The following is a 6000-nucleotide window of genomic DNA, read 5'->3' as shown; positions in this document are numbered from 1 at the left end:
TGGAATATGTTGATGAGATAACAGGTTCCAGTCACGAATTGGTATATAAAGAGATAAGGGATCTGCTAGGTTGCCAGGGAAACCTCCAAAAGCTAGAAAGATCGCGCCCACAATTGAGATCAGATCAGCAGGGTAACTTGTATACTAAGGACTGCAGGCTTAGCAAGCATGAACTATTAAGGGCTGTAAAGCAAAACCCTCGCCCCAAAATAGTGTTCCAGAGAGCCAGGTATAAACAAGTAATTGAGTCCACAAAGAAGGAGTGGGAGGGTTCACTATGGTCATCCTTGCGGAGAGCTCTCCTAGACAGAGACTCGAAAAGCTTCTGGAGTAAAGCAGCTTATTGGCTAAAGGGGTATACAAAACCCTAGAGTTCACAGTTCAGCCAGAGGACTGGGAAACTCATTTCGGCTCTTTGTACGAATCTAGGGATGAGATAACTGCGGGGCTTGATGTAGTTCCACTCAAAGAAACCACAGTGGGTGAACATCTCCATTTCTCGCTTGAAGAGACCAAAGCAGCAATTGCCTCTTGCACTCTGGCAAGCGCTCTGGAACCTGATCGAATCCCGAAAGACCTCAATAAGGAGGATGTAACACTTTGGGGTTCATATATAAACCTATTATCCAATTCGATCCTTAGAGGAAATCCTATTCCCCTTTGTGGAAAAATGCAGAGATTGTCCCAATCTATAAAAAAGGTGACAAAGCGAACCCATCCAGCTACAGACCAATTAGCCTCATTGATTCCTTGCAAAATATATTTTGTAAGCAGATCTTAGCTAGGCTGCTGGATTGGATTACAGAGTCAGATGTTTTGAGCGACCTCCAGGCTGGTTTTCCAGCCAAAATCAGTACCCTGGGCCAGACCTTCCATCTACTATGTATATACTGGAAGGAAGTACATGTAAAAGGAGGTGAGCTCTATGTGGCTTTTGTAGACCTACGGTCTGCATTTGACCTAGTCCCACGTGAAAACCTCTGGAAGGTTCTCAAGAAAAAGGGTATGCCACAGAGTCTTTTAGACGTTTTAATTAGGCTTTATTCTTTTAACACAGCACAGGTTAGATGGGGCGGGAATAATCAATTTACGGACACTTTCCCTGTCCAGTGCGGTGTACGGCAAGGGTGTGTCCTCGCCCCCACCCTTTTTATTCTTTTTATTAATGATGTTATTAACCTTTTAGATAGGGATGGGTGCGATGTTCCAAAAATTGGTAACAAGAGAATTCCGGCTCTTCTCTTTGCTGATGACACTCTTTTAATTGCAAAGACTCCACAGGGACTTCAGCAGCTTTTAAATGATTTTATTATATTTTGTCATGAGTGGGGCCTGGTCCTGAATGAAACTAAAACAAAATATATGATTTTCAGGAAAGGAAAGGCCAAACCCAATAAAAGACAGGTGCTAGCTGGCAATAGTAACCTGGAGCGTGTCGATGCTTTTGATTATCTAGGCATCCGCCTGACTCCATCAATCAAGTGAGAGTCACACATTGAAAAGGTGAAGATGCAACTTATACATCAGACCGCAAATCTAGGTAAAATACACAGAAATACATCTTCAAGGCAGCTTGCACCTGCCCTTAAAATGTATAATATAAAAATCTTAGGGGGCGCTCTATATGGGGCTGAATTGTGGGGCACAGGTCCAATTAACTCCCTGTCATCAATAGAAAACCGTTTTCTTAGATCCCTGATAGATCTACCTGCAAGTACTCCACTGTTGCCCCTTTACTTTCATATAGCACACAGGCAGTTGGCTCATAAAATTAGCTACAAACTTTTGATGTTTTGGTATAGATTGTGGACTGTGGAAGAACGTCTCTTAGAACTATTAAAGCTTCCCTCGGTCACGTCAATCCCCTGTTTTAGAGCTTTGGAGGCGCTATTACAGAGGCTCGTAGTGATGGGTTTTTGGTCAAACTCGGGAAACATGTCCTCCGTACCCAGGTCCACCCTGAAGGCATTGTTCTGGGAAACCATATTTGTGCAAGCTACATCCAATGTGGAGGGCAGTTTGACAACCAATTTCCTCAATTTTAAATGTGTCCCCCGTTTTGAGGATACACTGGACGAAGTTGTCCCTCCCCTGGCCCGGAAACCTTTCTTTCAGTTTTGGTATAAAACATTACCCAGCAAATCTTTTGTAAAAAATGTACTAAGGGTGTAGTAAACAATGACTTATGTCCGGCCTCTTGTGCAAGTTCTGAATCCATTGTCCACCTGCTATTTTTCTGCCCTAGCTACAAATCACTGAGGGAATCATTGATTATTCCCCTTTGCAAGATTGTTGGTCCTGGCCATTATCTGGAGATTCTTTGAATCTTGAGCACTGATACCAGTAGAGTTGTGGTTTTTGGAGTGTCTAGATATTGGCATGCTTTGTGGCTGAAAAGGACTAAATGTACATCATGATGGACCCTGATTAGTGATGTAATAATTGGTATGTATTGTAGTTTTAATGATAACCAATTTTTTTAAGATCATCCCTATTTGAAATGTATGCTTATCCTTTTTAAATGGTTATATGTAATATGAATAGTCTTTTTATCTTTGGTGTTCTCTTTGATCATTTTTTTGTTGGTCTTCTTGTGTTGTGTACTTTTATGGCCTTATGGTTGAAATAAAGTATGATGATGAACCAATTATGTTCCCACAGATTGTCTTATCAAAGTCCTTCAATTTCTAGAGGACTCTGTCTAGTCGCTAGAAGATGATGTTGCACATCATTTATATGTCATTATTTGAACTTCCACAAAGAAATGATTTATTAATGTGTTTAGGTTCAGAGCTAGGAAAACACATTAAGGTTAGTAAATGTATTCAGGAAGAAGTTTAGAAAGAAATGCACTAATTCACATGTTTTAATATTTTACCAAAAAACATTTGTCAAAAAGGTTTTGTAAGCTGTAAAGAAAATAACCAGAGAAATAAATGTATGAACATCATCTCCTCTACATTGTGTTTAATAATAGGCTTTGGGACCAGATACATTACTTAACTTACCAACAGAAGGTAATTAGTTTAGTTAAGGGATTTGAACATAAAAAGTGTGGGACAGATTTACCATTATTTCATGCAAAACAACACAACAATGCACCTTGTTGTGCTTGTCACATGAAAGGGAGAGGGCAACAATGCTCCATATTTGCAAAGATATGGAACATTTCTGCTCTCTTCTTGTGCACTGGGTGCAGCCTGGCACCAAAGGAGGCACATGTGCACTACAGTGTTATGGGCAGTATTGTTTTATGTGAAGGAAGGGACACCTTCCTGCACAAAAACAATGCTCATAGGCATATTCCTATTTTTGTGTGCCCTGCAAAATGCAGCACACATGGAAAAAGGATTTTCAGAGGATAAATAAAAATATTTCTCCTTGTGATGCCTCTGTCGGGTAGATGTATAATCTTGGCTCCAACCCAGGTTTACCAGTCTTTGCAAATCTGGGTTTGCATTAAAATACAATGGTGGATGCATGGGAACGCCCATGTTCCACCCATGTAACTCCTGTCCGACAAGAAGTAGTACAAGGCAGGGCTATGTGCAGCATTGTGTTACTTTGTATTTACTAAACCACGAAAGCCACATACGCAAAGTGACTTTGTGTGCTTTAGCAAATCCCATTTAAGGAGTAGCCATGCCTTGCGACTACTTGTGTCATGCAAGTACACTGCAAGTCCTTAGTAAATCTGCTCCTGTATCTTTCAATATTCTCCTTACTTTAATGTAAGTTGTTTCTTTCAATATTTCCCTGGCGAGGTATACTGAGAAGTGCTCGCTTTGAGCAGCTGGCAAGTATGTAGTTGGTTCTGTTTTATCTGTTCTCAACACACATATCAATTGTTTTTTGTAAAGCGTTTCAACTCACCCTGGTCATCCAAGTGGGTACACAGACACAAAAGCTGATCTCGGCGTGGAGAGGTCTAAAAAAGTGCATGGTCTTAATTTGCTGCATCAATGATAGTAAATTTCCCATCAGCCAGATGGGCGGGAGTTGTGCATCCCATAAAAAAAATCCCATTCACTGCAGTGCACCTTCTGATCTGGTTCAATTGGTTACTCAAATGCATGTGGTTATTTTAATCTCCTCGTACCCCAGCCTCAGGTAGGTTCAGCAGTTTTATTCAAACCTATGTTTACAAGTGTGAGAAATTGGGTTACTAGTTGAGGGGTGTGAAAACCTACTCAATCAGCAACCACAATCCTTCTCAGGGTGAGTGAGGCACAACCAGACCCCATATTAACCTGTGCTCAACCCCGGGTAGCTTTCTACAAAGCAGTCATGAGTAACTTAAAGGCAATGTGCAAAGTATTTATGCAACAATTCGAACAGTAATAAAGTGAATACACAACACAAGAAAAATTCCTCACTGATTTAGAAAAAATGGAGCAAAATGTAATAAATAAATAAAGACCAAAACAACAAAAATCTTATCAGTGGAACTGAAGATATTCAATTTTAAAGATTGAAGAGAAACTAGCGTCAAAATGTCCAAAATACCACTCGCGGTTATGCGAGACCAGGAGAAGGTCAGAAGTTCAGGCTGACGGCGATGAAGCACGGGTCGAATACAGTGGCCAGTTTAGTCCATCTGAAAAGTTAGCTCCTTATTCTAGTGCAAATGGTCCAGTTCGTGGTAGTAGTGGCTGCAAGGTGCAGGGAAGCTTCATGAATGGTCGTCGAAGCAAAAAGAACAGGCCTAGCCTTGCGGACTGTCATCGTTGTAGCACAAAGGTCCTGCATGTTGTCGTGAACGGTCAGGCCGGAGCATCGCAGTGGCGCTTCCCATGAGTGGTTGACAGCCCGAAGGGTCGTATTGACGGAACTTTGCATTGGTGGGCAGCACAAGCCACAAGGTTTTGGCATCAACTGGCCCGTTTACAGGCACAAAGAGCTCAAAAACTTTAATACAGATAAATTGAGGTCACTCACTGAATCTAGGACCTGAGGGTCACCACTTGGGGCCAGGGTTTTCTCCAGTTCGATCTTGGTGGTGACTGGGAGCCTGGTATGTCCTTGTGGCTCTGAACAGGAGGCCAGCAGACACGCCCTTAGAGTCACTCTGGAAGGCCTGGGTTCAGGTGCAGGTGCATTCCCTCCAACTCAGTCAGGAAGCTTCAGGACAGCAATCCAGCAAAGCAATAGTCCAGCAGAGCAGCAGTTCAGCAGAGGCGCAGTCCTTTTAGCAGCAGAGCAGTCCTTCTTCCTGACAGAGTCCCCACAGGTCCAGACGTGTACTGAAGAGTTGGTGTGGCGGTCCAATATTTATACCTACTACCTCCTTTGAAGTGAGAGAAGCTTCTAGAGGTTTCCCTCTTAAAGTGTTCAAGTTTGTCATCTCCCCTATCCTGACTCCAGACTAACTACAAATGGGTATGCAGCTCTTTGTGTGGAGGCAGGACACAGCATTTTTGAGTGTAAGTCGACTATGCCTTGCTTTACTCTCCCATCCATGCACACCTAAGTTCTCTATCATGTGTGGCTGTCTAGGAGGAATACACAATGCTTGACTGTCAGCTACACCCAGTCATGCAACGCAGAGACAGGCTGTAGGCACTAAATGAGGCAGACAGGAAAATGCCAACTTTATTAAAGTGTCAATTACAAAATTGTAATTTAAAACCCAGCTTTACAATCAGAGGGTATTTTTCATTAGAATTCCAAAGACACCAAACATGAACCGGCTTCCTCTTCCTATTTGGAAGTTACAGCGTATTCAATGTAATAAGGTGACTCCAGTGTTATCTTATGGAAGAGGTAGGCCTTGCAGTAGTGAAAAGCAAATTTGAGAGTTTTTCGTTACCAAGGCATGAAAAAAATTACAAGTACATGTCCAACTTATATGTATATATATATAAATATATCCACAGCATTCCACTCCAACAAAGAAGAGGTAGAGGCCACTTGGGGGAAGTGTCGGGAGATCTTTATTGAAACAGCTTACGCATAATGCATTTGAGCCTTTTGGGCCTTCCTCAGGTGCCATGGCTTGCA

Source organism: Triturus cristatus, chromosome 8 (assembly GCF_964204655.1).
Source record: "Triturus cristatus chromosome 8, aTriCri1.1, whole genome shotgun sequence".
NCBI lineage: Eukaryota > Metazoa > Chordata > Amphibia > Caudata > Salamandridae > Triturus > Triturus cristatus.
Note: the sequence above shows the minus strand (reverse complement) of the source record.